The following is a 16169-nucleotide window of genomic DNA, read 5'->3' on the forward strand; positions in this document are numbered from 1 at the left end:
TGCACACTGAGTCCAGTTAAAGCAGCCGGTGAAACGGCCAGGCCGTGTGAGGCAAAGGCTTGGATCACAGCGCGGGCACCCGAAGACCCCCGGTCCCGCAGGCAGGCTCTGTGGGAGTGCTCGTCTCTGAGGGTGGAAGAGTGAGATGGGGGCAAAGCTTTGTATTTTCCCGAGGAGGAGGGAGGAGACGGCTCCATTGCACAGTCACCAGGGAAAGCGGTGCTTGTACCAACTATTACCGGAATAGGGTCACACAATGGAAAGGATTTAAAGCCAAAGGACCAGATCTGGAAAGCCATGTAGATCGTACTGAAATCAGTACCTTTGGTGTTTAAATGCCCCAGTGTAAGTGGGGTGTTCAGATGGGAAGTGTAAAAACCCTGTGGTGTGTCCTAAGGGTTATATTAACAGAAATATTAATGAGATTGCCAAACTTACTTCTTGGGTGGAAAGCGGCTGCTGGTAGTGTGTGCATGTAAAGTTTGATAACTGGTGCACCAGCCTTTCAAGGGAAGCACAGGCATCAGGAAATTGCTTCCCCCCGCTGACCTAAGCTTTTGCCGTGAGGATAGGTGTGCGAAACAATTTTAAACAATAACAAAGTAGATCATGTTTTCCTCTTCCTGTGTAGACCTCCGTTCCTTGTGAGCAGCCCAAGCAAAAGTGATACTTTTGAAGGGAGTGTGGTGGAGTCGTGTCAGGCTGGGTCTACGCTCAGCTGGAAGCAGTGGTGGGAAGTGATGAACCCCCTCGCTCCTACTGATCTCAAGGGCATGGTAACTAAAGCCTGCTAAGGATGCTACTATTGTATTTATCAATTTCATTGTGATCATTTCAACACAGGGTGTGGAAAAGAAACCTGCGTGGGTGCACACTCAGAATTACTGAAACAAAAGAAAGGCAGAAGTCCTTCGGAAAGCAAGGATCAGAGAGAGGATCGAGAGAGAAGGACAGAGATGGAGGAAGGGGAAAAAAACACAAATAGTATCGATATACTTGTTTTTCCAAAGAATGATGCCAAATGTAATGCATGGCTGAAAAACAGATAAGATGTAAAAGAGTCCTAAGCTGGGTGTATTTAGAGAATTTGGCTGTCTCCACACCAGAGGGAGGTTGACCAGGGCTTGAGGGATGGTTGGGAGTGATCACACATGCAAGTACCTACGTCAAGAAGCAAGCTTCAGCAGGATCTATTTCCTCCTGCTCCTGTTCAATAAGCATACTGTGAGTATGAAACAAAAACCTTTTTTTGAACCATGAGCTGGGTGGCTAGGCCAGTTGACATCAGGGGAGTACATATAGCTTTGCAATTAGTTTTCTAAAAATAAGTCTCTGCTTTTATGTAATCTAATCCTCAACAAGCACAGACTATTTGCTTAGTGCTATCAATCTAGTATGTATTTGAAGAATCCAATCAACACTAAACTTCTAATAACCCCCGCCCCCATTCCAGCTAACCTCTTGTAATATGCTCCAGTCAGCTCTGAGACCTGAAAGAACTTGTCTTCCTGTTTTTTTCATCTCCTTTGTTTTATGCTAATTGCTTAGCCTAACTTCGCTGGGGTAGGACCTTGGCTGCAAAGTGCCTTTAGCTCAGACAGTCTCCTTAGCGAAGCTGTTTGGTAAAGAAGACCAGCACAGTTCTAGTTGTCTGAGACAGGCAGAACTGAAATCTGCAGTCGTAGGTGTTCATACTCGGATGGGAGGGATCACACCTGAAGTGATCATGAGCCATCATAGCAATTACGAATGGCAGACGAAAGAGGAAAATAGCTACAATATTTTAGTTTCTTTTGTTCTTTCTGGAGGAAAAAAAACCCACCAGTTAAATGTTCTTTTTTTTTTCTCTTATCATCTGTGGTGCTTTTCTCAGTTGGAAACAAAAATATCAGCACCACACGACCGATCGGACCTTTGCAAACCCAGCTTTGGGAATCCTTTTCCTGCAGGATAAAAGACAAAATAGGCCAAATTAGATTTCATTCTTCCACGTGTTGCAATTGTATTACTAATATTTCAGTGTTCTCTTTTTTTTTCCCCATCTTCTTAAAGCCGCCCACTTTAGGCACCAGGTGAATCTGTGAGAATTTCATGCGTTCGTTCAAAAAGATACATTTGGTTTTGGTTCTGCTCTTCCAAATTACTAAGGAAATCTTCAACCTAAAAAAAGTTAAACATAAGCTCTAAAACCTATGGAAAATAAGTGCCCGCAATTATTTTTTTTTAAATCTCATGACTTTTAAACCAGTCTTAGGAGTTTGAAAGATTTGATTCATGCTTTTAAAATGCTCTGACCTGAAATAACACTCACAATGCTCTAACCGTCCTTTCAACTCTGCCAATGCAGTTTAGCAGTGGATCAGACCCTGAATTGTCAATGGTACAGAATCACACTGTAGTATTTTATTCTCCTTTAGAAATGTTACAGGACCATGAAACTAGAAGGATCAGACACCTTGCAAAAGCAGAAAATTAAGATGGTATCATTTTGTGAGTGCAGTGAGTATTCTTTTCAGCTTAGCTGACAAATAAAATCAGAGATTCAGGACAGGCTGGGGTGTTATAGTATGCCCTGGTCCAGCTTGAACTGAGGTTTTTGCATACTTAACTACTGTACTAATTACCTGGTCTGATTTGTCTTAGCAGCTATTGGAAAATGGATTTTTGACATGTACCTCAGCTCTGAAAAGCGGTGTTATCCCCCTAATCTGGATTTACCAGGACTGCTCCAGCTGCATGAAGCATTTGTCAGACTTTGGTGAGAAAATCAGGTTTTGATGCTACTTTGTCAGATTTCATACAGCCGCTTGGGCAGCTGAAGTCTGTTCTGTCGTACTGCATCAGCAGCAATAAAGCTTCATTCACTGGGCTTCAGTGTGCTCCTCATGTGGCATAACGGGGGGGATCAAGACAGCGGGACCACGCAGTTGGCACTTCAAGCTGAGTTTGCCTCGGTGTGCCTTTCCATAGTTGATGAGTAATAACCCAGTCTTACAGAAGCTTGTGTTGCTGGATACCCAGAAAAATGTTTACTGTGGACTGAAATGCATTTGATTTCATCTGACTACACAATAATGTCAAGTCCAAAGGGCTACCGTGTATCCAGGTTTGCTTGAACACATTCTCTTTTCCTGCTGGAGATTATTTCTGTGTGCAGCATGAGAATTTTTTACATTTGTCCAGGATTTCTCTGTGTCTGGTAATGCTATCAAGGCCCACAGAGCACGGACTTTGGCTGCGTACCGTGTATTCAGTGAACATGGTACTTTCAGAAAACACTGGACTTGCTGTGTATTTGTGATAAAGTTTCTGTAGCTGCACAGTGGGTCTGGGGATTCTCGAGGGTTTTGGATGAACCTTCTTTGAATGTACAACTATGCAGCTCTTGCTTTCTCTTCTTTCTCAGAAGTGTTGGACAAATAATGCATGCACATACACTTCAATCAGTGAATTCCTAAAAATGCTATAGCCTTAACCCCGTATCTGTCTGCTAACTACCTGTCTGTGCTGAATTTGAGATGACCTGGGATTTCCATGCACCATTTTCCAGCACTCCGATTGACAACAGCAATGTGCTGCATAGATTTCAGTGAGGTCTTGACTCCTCCTTATTCCCAGGTCACAGAAAACTTGTCTGGGTGTGAGAATTGATGACTGCATGTCTATAGCTAGCATAAAATATTCAGATTTCATCGCTGTGGGGACAATGCTTTACCAAGACTTCATTTTTTCAGTACTTGGGTTCATGTCCTCCTCTCTAACTGCAAACTCATTCAGTTTGAAATATCCATCCTCAGACCTGTGTACTTCACCCTAGCTTTGTATCTGGCTCCTTCCAGAATTGTACAGCCCCTCTGACTGTTTCATGTGAGAGAGACTCCCTCCCAAATGGCTCCTTTATGAAGCCCAGAAAACCAAATCCAGATGCCTGTTTGGAAAATTCCTACATAGCCACAGGGCAGACACAGGGTGAGGCTAGACGGGGACTCTGCATGTCCCTGGGCAGTGCAGTTTTTCCTGCTCTAGTTTAAGTCGTACCCCGTGGCCAGCAGCCTTATACCATGAGATGTTTCGGCCCATTTCAGGCCAGGGTCAGGAGAGTACCTAATCAGTGTGAGGGCCTTGCTCCCCAGGGACAGGTTTTGTTCTGTGGCTCTGAATGGCTCTTCCAATCTCTAATATAATTGATTGTATTAATTACTTTAAATTCTAGGTGCAAGGTCTGGAGCTGCCCCCGGACATTGGCTGGGAGCTGGTGAAGGGACGTGGCGTGCTCGCAGCAGCTTACAGCAGGAAGTAGCGTGTTGCAGCAGCCAGTTCCTTAACATGGATTTTACCTTCTGATACGGTGAATTGCGTAACCCAGGCGAGCGGGGACGGATCCGGTCACTCCTCTCACCTCTCTCCCATTGCAGCGGGGCACAGCTGTGGCTGGCTGCAGCCTTTATGGCCACCTGCTCATGACTCCCTGTGTAGTTTGCCATCTAAAATCTTCATTCTTTCTTTGCTCCCAGACACTATGTTACCCCACGTACTTTCATTCTTTGCTCCTATTCTTTCCTCGTGGTTTTTCCCAAAACGAGCACCCAGGTTTTCTCTTGGTTGGGTCAGATTAAACAGCACCAGGAAAACACATGGTTGGGGTCGGGGACAGGACTGGATTTCAGAGGGAGGAAAGGTGTAACATAGTTAATCATTCACAAATGCGGCCCCTTCCCTTCCCGGCGCAGGGCCAGCCGGGAGGTTATTGATTTGTCAGCAGGCTGCAGGGCTCTCTGCTGACGGCGAGATGGGGTAATGCCTTCCGGAGCAGGGATTGATCGCCTCGACGTGTGCACGGCAAGGGGGTTGTTGCAAGTGAGGGCCCATGTCCGTGCTGAACCCGGGTGCATCTGTCACAGGCTGACACAGGAGTAATTAATGCTGGGCTGAATGTTTGCGCCGCTGTGCTGGTGTGGCGTCCCTCTTTGCATTGTAATGCCTCCTGGCTGTTTTGGTGGCGTTGCAGAGAATGAGAGGTTGGTTTCAGATATATATGTTTTAATCCTGGGGTGACTATACACATGAGGAGGTTGCTAAGGACATAAATGTAAGAAGAGTCACACTGGATCAGGCATAGGCCTGATGGTGGTGGTGGTCCATAGCAAATGCCTTGGGAAGAACGTAGAAGAGGGCCAGTGTAACAGCATCACTACCCCAGGATATTCTCCCCACCTTCAGAGATTCCTGTCTCAGAGAATCCTGAACCACTAGCCTGTGTTTTCTCATCCCAAACTATCATCTGGCTACAGGTTTTTGCTTGTCTCTTTTATCCTCCCCCATTCCCCACAAGTAGCTGAATGCCTCGCAGGGTCCGTGAAGGTAACAGAGTCTCCTCCTGGATTCAGGGTCCTGTATTGTTACAGGAACAGGTATTTTTTAGTGTTGGCCAGGAATTCCTTCCAAATTGTCTTGACAGGGATCTTCATGTATTTTGGTTTTGTTTTAATCTTCCTTTGCAACACTGGGTGCAGTTCACTTGGGATCATCTGATCTGGTCTAATCCTTCTCTAGAAGACAGGCCTGTCACCCTGCCTAGGGCAGCTTGCTATGCACTTTTATGGGGCCTCCTATTGCACAGCCCTGACCTTTGGCTGTTGCAAAATACACTCTCAGCTCTGCAGAGGCTGGAGAGGGACAAGGTTCCTGACATCAAGTAAAGCAGCACCTTCATTAGCCTTTTGGAGAGGTGGAAGGGGAAGAGAAACAGGGATTTTGCTCTTTTTTTTCTCTGTAGACTGTGAAGGGAATGGTGGGTAAGGAAAACTGTTGTATAAAGCCTAGCTAGCAAGCATGAGGAAAACCAGTACTTTCCTGTGCTGTGTGATGAGATTTTTTAGTTGGTTTAGCACTGGCTGCGGTCGCATACTGCCTAAACTAGCTCATCTGGCCATTCAGGTCTGGCTGTCACTGATGGACCACATGTCAATAGTCCACAGCTGCATGAGCAGACAGCACTGCGTCCTTTTCTGCCTGAATGTATTGACGTGAACTAAATGAATCGTGCAAATCAACAGAAGACAACCAGAATGGAACGCTTTGTTTCCCTAGATCGGTTTAAAATCGGAAACCATTGCAGCTCCCTCTGTAGACCTCTCCCTGCCCCCATGTCCAGGGTACAGAAAGGTCACCCTGTAGCAGAAGGTATGTGCACAGCAGGTTTCCATTTCCTCAGCAACTTGAGTACCAACAAGCCCTGCCCAGAAAGGGAGGCAAACACTGCTCTGCCGTCAGGGCCGTGGGGGTAGGGCCCTGCAAGGGAACTGGTTGTGCAAGTGGAGGTGCACCCGGCTACCTGGGACGCACAGGTCTGAGTGGGACGCTGCAAATCTTGTGACAAACCAGTTCATATCTCTGGGCTTTGATTGCAGTGCAAGATGTTTATCCCATCACGCATACCTGTACATTTTATCTCAAGTGCTGCACGCAGCAAACGGTGGAACAATTTGGGGAGAATGTACAACAGGTGGAAATGCTTAATCCACTGATCTCAGGCCAAACCTCCATGGGAGGACATGGATTCTCCATGAGGGTTTTAGGAATGTTTGCTGCGTGCCAAGAAGTATCTTTCATTTAAAGCTGAAAACTATCCAACTAGACAGGGCTGAATTAGTTTCTGACCTAAACACTCCCCGTTCCAGATGGGCTGGAAATCCTTAGATACGGGAATGATGAGTGCAGAAGTCATAGCTAGAATAGTTCGTACAAGGGAAGGAATCATTCCTCTCCTGAACACTGAACATGTGTAATAGGCATATGTCTAATTATATGATCATACCCTGTTTATACCTGGTCCTCCCCCTGCAGGGAGTGTCAAAATAAGTGGAAGGATGTGCTTGAGTTGCCAGATTGGAACCCCAAAGGGCTGGGCTCGCCTTTTGTTTTGTGAGATTTCCTACGTGATAGTCAGCAGAACTGCAGCAGAATGTATGTACGCAGGAGATTAACATTTCACGAGCAAGTTTAATATCAGCATCCTTGATCATTTGACTTTGTAACCTTAATGTGCTATTAGCGTGGCTTCTTGTAGGTAATCCTTAAATAAGATTCTGTTTTTAATGGGCTTAAATACATTCCTTGTTTTTAAATCTTACATTATTTGTTCTTCGAACTGTTTTAATCCTGCTCCTGCAAGCATGGACTTGACTACCTGCCCTGTTTTTTTGTTCTCTGCAAGTCCACATTGCAGGGGCTGCTTCCATTCCCTGCTTGGTTTAAATGCTACTGCAGCCCTGACTTTCACACAGTACTTCTTCTATGCCTGCTTCCCTGCTGGTCTGCGGTAACAAACCTCCATCTGACATTCGTCGAAGCTGAAACAGCTTCTCTGTCAAGTCCACTTATTTTTTCTTTACTTTACAATTAAAAGGCCTTCTGAATTACTCACCTATTTGCAGTGCCATCTCTCTATTGCGAGTTTTGCGTTGCTGTGCTGGTTGGTACCCCTCTGTCTCAAATTATGTCAGACTTTGGTAACTGTATTGCCTGTATTGCTTAAACTTCTTGGCCCAGGTTCTGTTTGTTACCTGGGAGTAAACTGACCCTAGCCTACAAATTTAGTTGTGTTCTCCACCACTAACTTTTGTTTTAGATGCTGAAAATACACCTTGTCCTGTCCTGCTACAATAATTGGCCTCGTTTTGTGTAGGTAACTAAAATCACCCATCAGACCGGATCTCTCTCACTGTGAAGTTAACCGTCTTCCCCTGATCAAGCAGTAGCACCGTCTACCAACTTACTCATATTTCCAGCGCTTGGACATTCCTATCTGTGCTGATTCTTTGCTCTGTGGTCCTTTTGACCAAGAAACCAGTCAGCTGATGGTGCAGCTGGTGAACGTGGCAAACGGTTCACATCCTGTGCTGCTTTTGGCTGGGATAGAGGACTTTTCTTCATAGTAGCTTGTATGGGGCTGTGTTTTGGATTTGGGCTGAAAAGAGTGTTGATAACACAGGGGTGTTTTAGTTACTGCTGAGCAGTGCTGACACAGAGTCAAGGCCTTTGCTGCTCATCATGCTGCCCCGCCAGCGGGTGGGTTGGGGGTGCACAAGAAGTTGGGAGGGTACACAGCTGGGACAGCTGACCCCAACTGACGGATATTCGTATGGAATATGACGTTGTGCTCAGCAATAGAACTGGGGGGTGGAGGATGGCAGGGGCTGCCGTTGCTCGGGGGCTGGCTGGGCATCAGTTCATTGGTGGTGAGCAATTGCTTTCTTTTGTATCACTTGTTTTTCTTGGTTTTTATCTTCCTCTCACTTTGATTCCCCCCACACACTTTAAAAAAAAAAAAAATTAATTATTAAACTGTCTTTATCTCAACCCACAAGCTTTTCTCACTTTTACCCTTCCGATTCTGTCCCCATCCCACTGGGGGGGAGTGAGCGAGTGGCTGTGTGGTTCTCAGTTGCTGGCTGGCATTAAACCAGGACACATCCATAGTCCAGAGACGCGACTGGCAGGGCTGTATCCATCTGTGATGGTCAGGCAGCGTGGGTTGGGTGAAGTGTCACAGATCTGAGTCCGTTCTTGCTATCTTAAGTGCATACAGGGTGGTTTTAAAGAGAATCCAATGGATTGTTGACCAATAAAGCAGGAAGGAACATAAACTCCTCTGTGGACTGTCTCAGATTTGAGATCCCCAGTGAACTCGTGATGACACTGACCAATTGCAGAGGAGCATCGGAACAGAGCTGAGCATTCATTTCCCCATTAGCCTTGAAGAGCTAAATGCACTGTACCTACTGCCTCGGCCAAAGAGCTCCAGGTGGTTCAGTAACCTGCAGAGGGGTGCGTATACAAGGCAGAACGGCTTTGCAGGTGCACAGCAGGACCCCCACTGCAACCAGTGCACCCAGTTCCGCACTGCACTGGCCTTACAGTGCAGCTGCACATGGCAACAACCTCTCTTCACTGACATCTGTCTCAACACCAGTTAAACATCAGTTTAGCTGGATCAGTAAATAAAATCTATAAATCTGGCCTGGAAGGCAGGGGAAGCAGATAAGTAGAGCAAGAGGGTCCCAGTAGACAGAAGCTGCACTTCATGCTGTGCTGCCCTGAGTACACGCAGCACCGGGCACTGGGGCTTCACCTCTCAAAATCAGGAACTGGGTCTCAGGTACAGGCCAGCTGCACACAGACGTTGCCTTTCGATGCTAGCATACTGGTTTCCAGCAGAAATCCCCAAATCCCAGCAGGGCCCTGGTGGGAAGAGATGGAACCAGGTCCCCATGAGTGGTGCTGGCATCATGGGGGCCTGGTGGAGCATCGGCAGCAGAGCCGATGGGGGGGCGGCGGGGGCCTGTGGCTGCAGCAGGGATTGAGCTGCTGAGGGCACTGAGCCTCCAAATTGCTGCTGACACCCGCAGCTACATCTCTCACTCCTGGTTATTCCTTCTCAAGGGAGGTTCCTCCCACCAGAGTCTAAAGCTGCACCTTTCTCCAAGCATCTTTTCTCCTCAGGAGTTGGGTCCTATGTTTGCTGAGTCCCGGCACTTCTCTCCTCCTACCCTTTTTGGTGCTAGCCCCTTGGACCTGCCACAGTTTGAGAGAGAATTGAGTCCTTCTGCCTGTTTTAGAGAACAGGAGTCACAGACTGCTCCCTCCCCAGGAAAGCAAAAGGCAGCAAGTTCTTGGAGCAACATCCTCATGCTCCATTGCCAGAGACTCCAAATTAACCAGGGATTCTGCAGTGAGCTGCGGTCTGGATGTTTGCCATGGAAAGAGCACGCTGTTAATAGTCTTCCAGGCAGTGTGCAGAGCCAGCTGCTCGAGAGGTGAAGGATACCTGTGCTGACATGGCTTTGCTTATTTTCCCTTGTTCTCAGGGCATCTCTTCCAGCTGGGTTTGAACAATGGCAGAGAGTGACTCCTGGCAGCACTCAGACAAGAGCACTCTGCCTCTGCACGCACAGCGATTAAGGCTAGCAACTGTCTCCCTTCCTCCAGGGGAATTCAGAGACTCCTGGAAGATAAGGAACATGAAGGGGGGAGCAGAAGCACAGCTGAATACACACACGCACTCCCTGCTGCTTCCCCAGCCAGGAGAAGCGTGGATAAACACATCCATGCAGGGAACTCTCCTAGCGCAGCTTCTCGCCCCAGGGACATGTGGCTCCTATCGATGCCACAAATTGCCCTGAAAGACTTTTCAAGGACAAACTTTGCCTGCAGTTAGTTCTGACCTGTCCTGCCAGACTAACACCCACCAGGAAGGCAGGCTGCTGGAAAAACCACAGCTCTGGCTCTTACTGCTTTGGCCTCCTCTGGTGGCAGAACGGCAGCTGCTTTGGTCAGAACATGCCCCACTTTCAGGCCCAACTGCATTTATGAGCTTACAGCCTGCCTTGGGCTGTTCCCCTCCGCCCCCGGCCTACACGGCTGATGTAATTGTGCCAAGGAGGGAAGGGTAACTGTGTATTTCTCCACGCAGCAGCTGTATCTGAACAGTTCATATTTTAACCAAAGACAGAACTAAAGCCCCTAGGAAGTGACCATGTGATGATCAAGGGATATATCCTCTGCCACAAGCTGTTTCCACCCGTGTAGCTCCCTCAGATTCAGACACGCAGTACTTTAAAAGCTGAACTGCAGCAACCCCTAGATTGGACTGTGCCATTCTGGATTAAGTTTTAGGAAAGACGCAAGAAACAATTTTTCCAGAGCCTGCTTCCCCCTCTCAGGAGATGGAAGCGTTATCTCAGCGACCCAGGAACCTGCTCGCTCTTCCTCAGTGATTGCATTTAGGGAGCAAAGCGCTTGATTTTTATTCTGTGCATGGTCAGATAATTTGCAGACACCAGTGTGCTTCCTCTGAAGCACACTCCTGCAAAGATAGCCAAACATCCCTGTGTTATCAACACTGTTTTCAGCACAAATCCAAAACATAGCCCCATATTAGCTACTATGAAGAAAATTAACTCTATCCCAGCCAAAACCAGGACAGCTTTGCTCACTCATCCAGGGGGTGCAGCCCCATGGTTCAGTAACTCTCATCTGGATTGCTGGGCTACCATCTCCCTCTTCTCTGCCCACACCGAGACAAAAAGGTCCAGCTGCACTTGTAAGAAAGCTGCACTTTAAGAACCTGGCTGACTCGCAACTCAGCACAAAAGTATTTATGCTGAAATGCATAACAGAAATTATTGGTTAAAAGGAGCATAAAGCTGGCTTTTATCAAAGCCCTCATTTTCTCTTTGCACTTTTAAGGCAAGTTTCACTCATCTGCTGTGGTTTCTTTCCATGTCCCCCAGCAGCTGCAAAAGACTTGGTGGTTTTAGGCAAAATACTTGGTGGTTTGGTGTTCCTTTGATTCTAGGGTTTGGCCTTTATTAACCTGGCTTTGCGGGAGGCAGGGAAGCATTTCCCTGCACTATTTGTTGAAGGACCCCGAAGCTATTTCCTCTCTATTGTTTCCTTTCCACCTACTTTTCTTGTTCCTGCCAGGGAGTGTAATGTCAGGCACATAAAATGACCTTCAGAGAATTTTCATAATACATTTCAGATAGCCCTGTTCTCCCAAACACCCATGCATTGCAGAAACTGCCCGTGCTGATACAGCAGTATCTGTTCACACAGTGTAATAGTTCTGCTCTGCAGCGCTGGTGGTTTAGGGCAATAAGCAAGGCAAGGTATGTAGGAGATGTAATGCCAAAAATACCTCTCCTAGCAAAACTGGCCTTGTTTTTATCAATCCACAGCTCTTTTCTGAACTCTGCTGAGCTCCTCGTCTCCATACACGGTGGCGGAAGGTTCCGCAGACACACTGAGCTGCAGGTATTGCAAAGATCCTACCTTAAGCCCTCCTGGCTGCCTACGTGACGACTAGCTGAATGGCAGAGCTCTGGAACACAGCAGGGAGGCAAACAGCAAAGTCCTCCAAGCTATTACTTCAAAGTCCATATTGTCATAACTGCTCTGCCAAAGATTTCTTCTGTTAAGAGATGAGCAATCATGGAGAGACCTTGGGTGTTGTCAGGTCCAGAAACCAAGACCTTTTTGCTGACTTGCAGAGCTGGGGAAAGAGGGAGCCTTGAATTTCAGCCCCTGCTCCAAGCATCACTTACCTATTTCAGTGAAATGCACTTAATTTAGGGAAGGAAGAGTGTGAACGTGACCCCTTGGAAGGGATGACTTGTGGCAGTTACCCAAGACAGCTCAGCTGATCTCACAGCCTCCTGCTGCCAAAAATGGGAAGACCCGCACCTTGCCGTTGCCTCCCGATTATCTCATGCAGGCTGCAGAGCTCAAACTCCCATGCTTCAACCCAGCAGCCCAAGAAAAGAAGCGGCAGCTTTACACTCAGTTATCAAATTGAACAGTCTCAGCAAAGGGTTCAGCAGCTGGCTCGAGGGAGAGGTTTGGGTGGAAAAGGGGGCAGAGAGGTGAAGTTACACAGGGTGTGCCTAAGGTCAGCCTAAGCCTAGACCATGATTTTGGGGCTGTGAACCAGTCTCAATACCTGAGTCAGAGCAGAGCAAGATTTGGTTTTACCCATCCTAAATACATTTATATTTATGGTATATAAACACCTAACCAATACAAAAAGGCATGCCTTAAATTCAGATTGGGAAGCAATTAGGCGAAATTGTTCTTATTTGCCCCCACCCAAAAGCAGCACCGAGGTGAGGCCCCAAGTGCCGGAGTTTTTGTGTCCTGCTGTGCACAGTCCTCACCCACCTCGCTGGTGGGATCAGCGGGCGCAAGGGAGCAGGTTTGTTAGTATTCCCTCTCTTGGCAGTGCTACAGCTTAACACAGAATGGGTCTTATGAGTAAAGTCTGTGCAGCTATTTACGTAGAAGAATCCATTTTCTAATTTAAAAGCGACCTGCATGTGGAAATAAGGGTTTCTGCTCTGTCTTGCTGTTGATGATAAAGAAAGATAGGCTGCAAGATGTGTGTTAACAGGCCTTGTGTAAGTGCTTCCCGTACCTGAAGGTTGGCTCTTGTCTATCCTTCTTTTCCTAGAAATTCCTGCAAGCAACCGGTAAAGTTTTTCAACATGCTAGATAAAAAGCAGTGAAAAGATTATGTTTATTTGTGAGACTATCCAAATTTTTATTAGCTCTCATTAACACAAAAACTGTTCAGCGCTTCATTAGATGCTCCCAAATCTGATGTCGCTGTCTGTTGTGTAAACGCAGCAGACCTCCCCCCTGAGGCGAGGTTTGCTGACTGCAGACATTCTTCCTCTAAGTTTCAGTTAACATCACAGTGGAACTGCCCGGGCTCAAATTCCACAAAGTGATGCTGCCTTTTCCCTCTTCACCACTTTTTTTCCCCCCTCATAATTCTCACTTCACCTCTCAGGATATGAATTAGCCCAGGTGACGGGCTCCTGAGCATCAGCAAACTGCAGAGCTCTACTGCATGGCTGCACCTTCACCGGCACCACGTCCCGTCCCTGCCTGTGCTACTTGGACTTCAAGGGTGTCTTCTCATGGCTTCTCCAAGCTGCAGGAAGCCAAGATCTTACCTGAGCTTGAAAGATCGCAAGATCTCATGGTACAAAAGTTTCCTTCCGTGAATTCCTAACGGACTTAGCATTTCCACAATCTGTGTGATCTTACTTCATATTTAAGAGTCAGCGGGAACCAAACCCGGATCCCGTGGAGGATGTATCCATTCAGCACATCTCTCCTCTCACACTGAAGGGCAGGAGGAGCTTTCATCACTCACCACCACTGAGCAATGCTGCACTGAAGTGGATTCAAATCACTGCAGTGCCGATGTGAAGAAGGCCTTTGACCCGAGGTCTCCCATCTCCCCAGGAAGCGTTCTACTGACTGGGAAAAGCTGCTGCCACCACCTCAGCCCCGTCCCAGTGCCACCCACCGACTACTCCCCAATATCAGGAATCCAGATGTACAATTTTTTTTGAGAAGTGTCATTTACTCGGCGTTAATCAAGCTGATATCCGCAAGGCTGTTCTGCACAGTGGTGTGTCTTCAAAATGAAACTACTGCGCAGCACATTTTATATTTTAGTAACACAGACTATAATCCAGGTATTACAGATCAAAACACATTCCCTAATAGACAACAATCTCAGTGAAAGCGTGAAATTAAAGTGACGTGATCCCACTACTTCATTGTGCCTGTGCAGAACCCAAATGAAGCTCTCCTGCCCTTCTAGGTACACTTCCCTGATGAATCTGTTCAGTTACTGGGCTTGGGGCTAAAGACAAGAAGGGCAGGAGGAAAGCACAGTTTTCATGTCAAACGTGCATTTGAGACATTTAGCAAGGACGTAGCACAAGACTCGCCTCCCACCCAAGCGAGAGCCTTAATCACCAGACTACGGAGTTACGCCTCTCTCCCTCCCATTAATAAATCCTGACTGCCCGCAGCAGAGGTTTCTGACAGAGCAGCCCCAGAACAGCCAACATCTTGGCTGTTCTACTTCTACATTAAGGCAGAGTCTCCAAATCTTAAAAGTGCGGGTGCTCAAGCACTGGAAGAAGACAGGACTTGTTTCTCCCTGACCCACTGTCAGGATGCCTTTCTGGAAAATCTACCCGAGGCTGTGCCTGCCTTACAGACTCCTGCCAGCAAAACTGTTTTAGTAGAGGAGCGAGGAAAAGGTCTCTCCCACAGCCTCGTGGCAGCAACATTGCTACTCTAAGTACATCCGATGTACATCATCCCAGCGCAATGACAGTTGTGCCTTTACAGCTGCATCGGTACCAAAGGGGTTTATTAGCATAGCATACTGATACACCTCCTGCAGTAAGGCGTGCCCTCTGTGACCCAAGACAATCACTGTAAAGCTGCTGTATTATTCATACGGGGGTTTGCAAACAGGGAATGCAAACCGGACCACAATTACCAAAAGATAAATACAGTGAGAACCATGGCTGCTGCAGCCTCCTTCAATTTTCAATCAGCTTTGTGCCCGTCTTTTAAAAGGCAGAGACCAAAACTGGACACAATATCCCAGCACTGCTCCTACCAGCCGCTTTTACAGAAGAGAAATTCCTTCCCGACTTCTCCGTTTAATACACACACGGCTGTTTTGACATTCTTCAGCACCGAGACATGCAGTCACTGGACACTGCTTGTCCAATGATTCAAATCTTTTTCAGGTTGGAATCTCTTCATTCTTGTTGCCTGGAAATACTATGATCTTGCACATTTTCTTTATCTGCCATTCTATCAGCCTATGCTGTCTGCAAACTCTGCCTGTATCTTATTTTATTTCCAAGTACTCGGTTAATAAAACTGCACACAATGTTAGTTAAAATGCCTTACACACACTTGAGGTGCCATATATTCTTACAGGTTACAGCTGTCAAGTAGGATGAGGTTTTAGAGAACCTAAATGTTAGGGTTTGGGGCAGGGAACATTTCTTCTGAAAATCAACAGAAGATACAGCCTTACACCCTATAACTGCTTTGGCTGTAGTTCAGACAATTTAAGCCACCATGATGATCCAATGCAGCAGTCCTGTCCTCCCCTTGCCCTTGCCCCAGCGCCCACATTTACATGGCTGTTGTCACGAACCGATCAGCCTGAAAGACATCTTAGCACGTTTGAGAAACAGCAGCCACACAAGGAAGGAGGGACAGAGAGCAGCCAGGAAGGCCTGAGGCAGCTTCTAGCAACGGTGGCAGACCAAGCTATTTGGCAAAATTGTCACAGTGAGCTGTCCCTGCAGGTCACAGGGGACCCTCCCACCGACGACGTCCTTCCCATGTGGGCTCAGGTGAGGAGCTGGCTGTGCCGGCGCCGCGCTTCTTGGTGGTGCCGGTCAGTCCGTGGATCTGGGCTGTGGGGTGACCCACAGCCGGGCTGCAGGTCAGCCAAGCCGTGGGGTAGCCAGGCTGTGGTCAGTCAGGTGTGGGGCGGCCAGGCCGTGGGCTGCCATCAGCAAGGCTGCGGGGTGGCCAAGCCGTGGTCAGTCCGCTGGGCCTCGGCTCAGTCTGTCGCTGTCGGGCAGCAGGGCAGCCAGGCTGCAGGGCAGGCGGGGTTCCCGGTGGCCGAGCCCAGCTCCCCAGGCACGTGCCCGGGACCATCGCCCCCGTCCCCAGCCCAGGCGGCAGCGCCGGTGTCACTCGTGGGCCACGCGCTCCAGCGCCACGTAGAAGCTGTCCTTGTCGTCGAGGCAGTGCCAGCCGATGGGCCCCGC

At 47.8% G+C, this 16169-nt stretch overlaps 1 long non-coding RNA gene across 1 annotated transcript in view; it reads left to right on the plus strand.

Moving 5' to 3' along the window:
* LOC109279529 overlaps positions 1 to 16169 on the plus strand; it is a 25177-nt gene that overhangs the window by 5150 nt on the left and 3858 nt on the right. Inside the window, exon 2 of the long non-coding RNA XR_002086223.1 lies at positions 8429 to 8435. This is a non-coding gene — a long non-coding RNA (uncharacterized LOC109279529). The remainder of the gene's footprint in view (positions 1 to 8428; positions 8436 to 16169) is intronic.

Source organism: Aptenodytes forsteri, unplaced genomic scaffold, assembly GCF_000699145.1.
Source record: "Aptenodytes forsteri isolate BGI_AS27 unplaced genomic scaffold, ASM69914v1 Scaffold213, whole genome shotgun sequence".
NCBI classification, from domain to species: Eukaryota; Metazoa; Chordata; class Aves; order Sphenisciformes; family Spheniscidae; genus Aptenodytes; species Aptenodytes forsteri.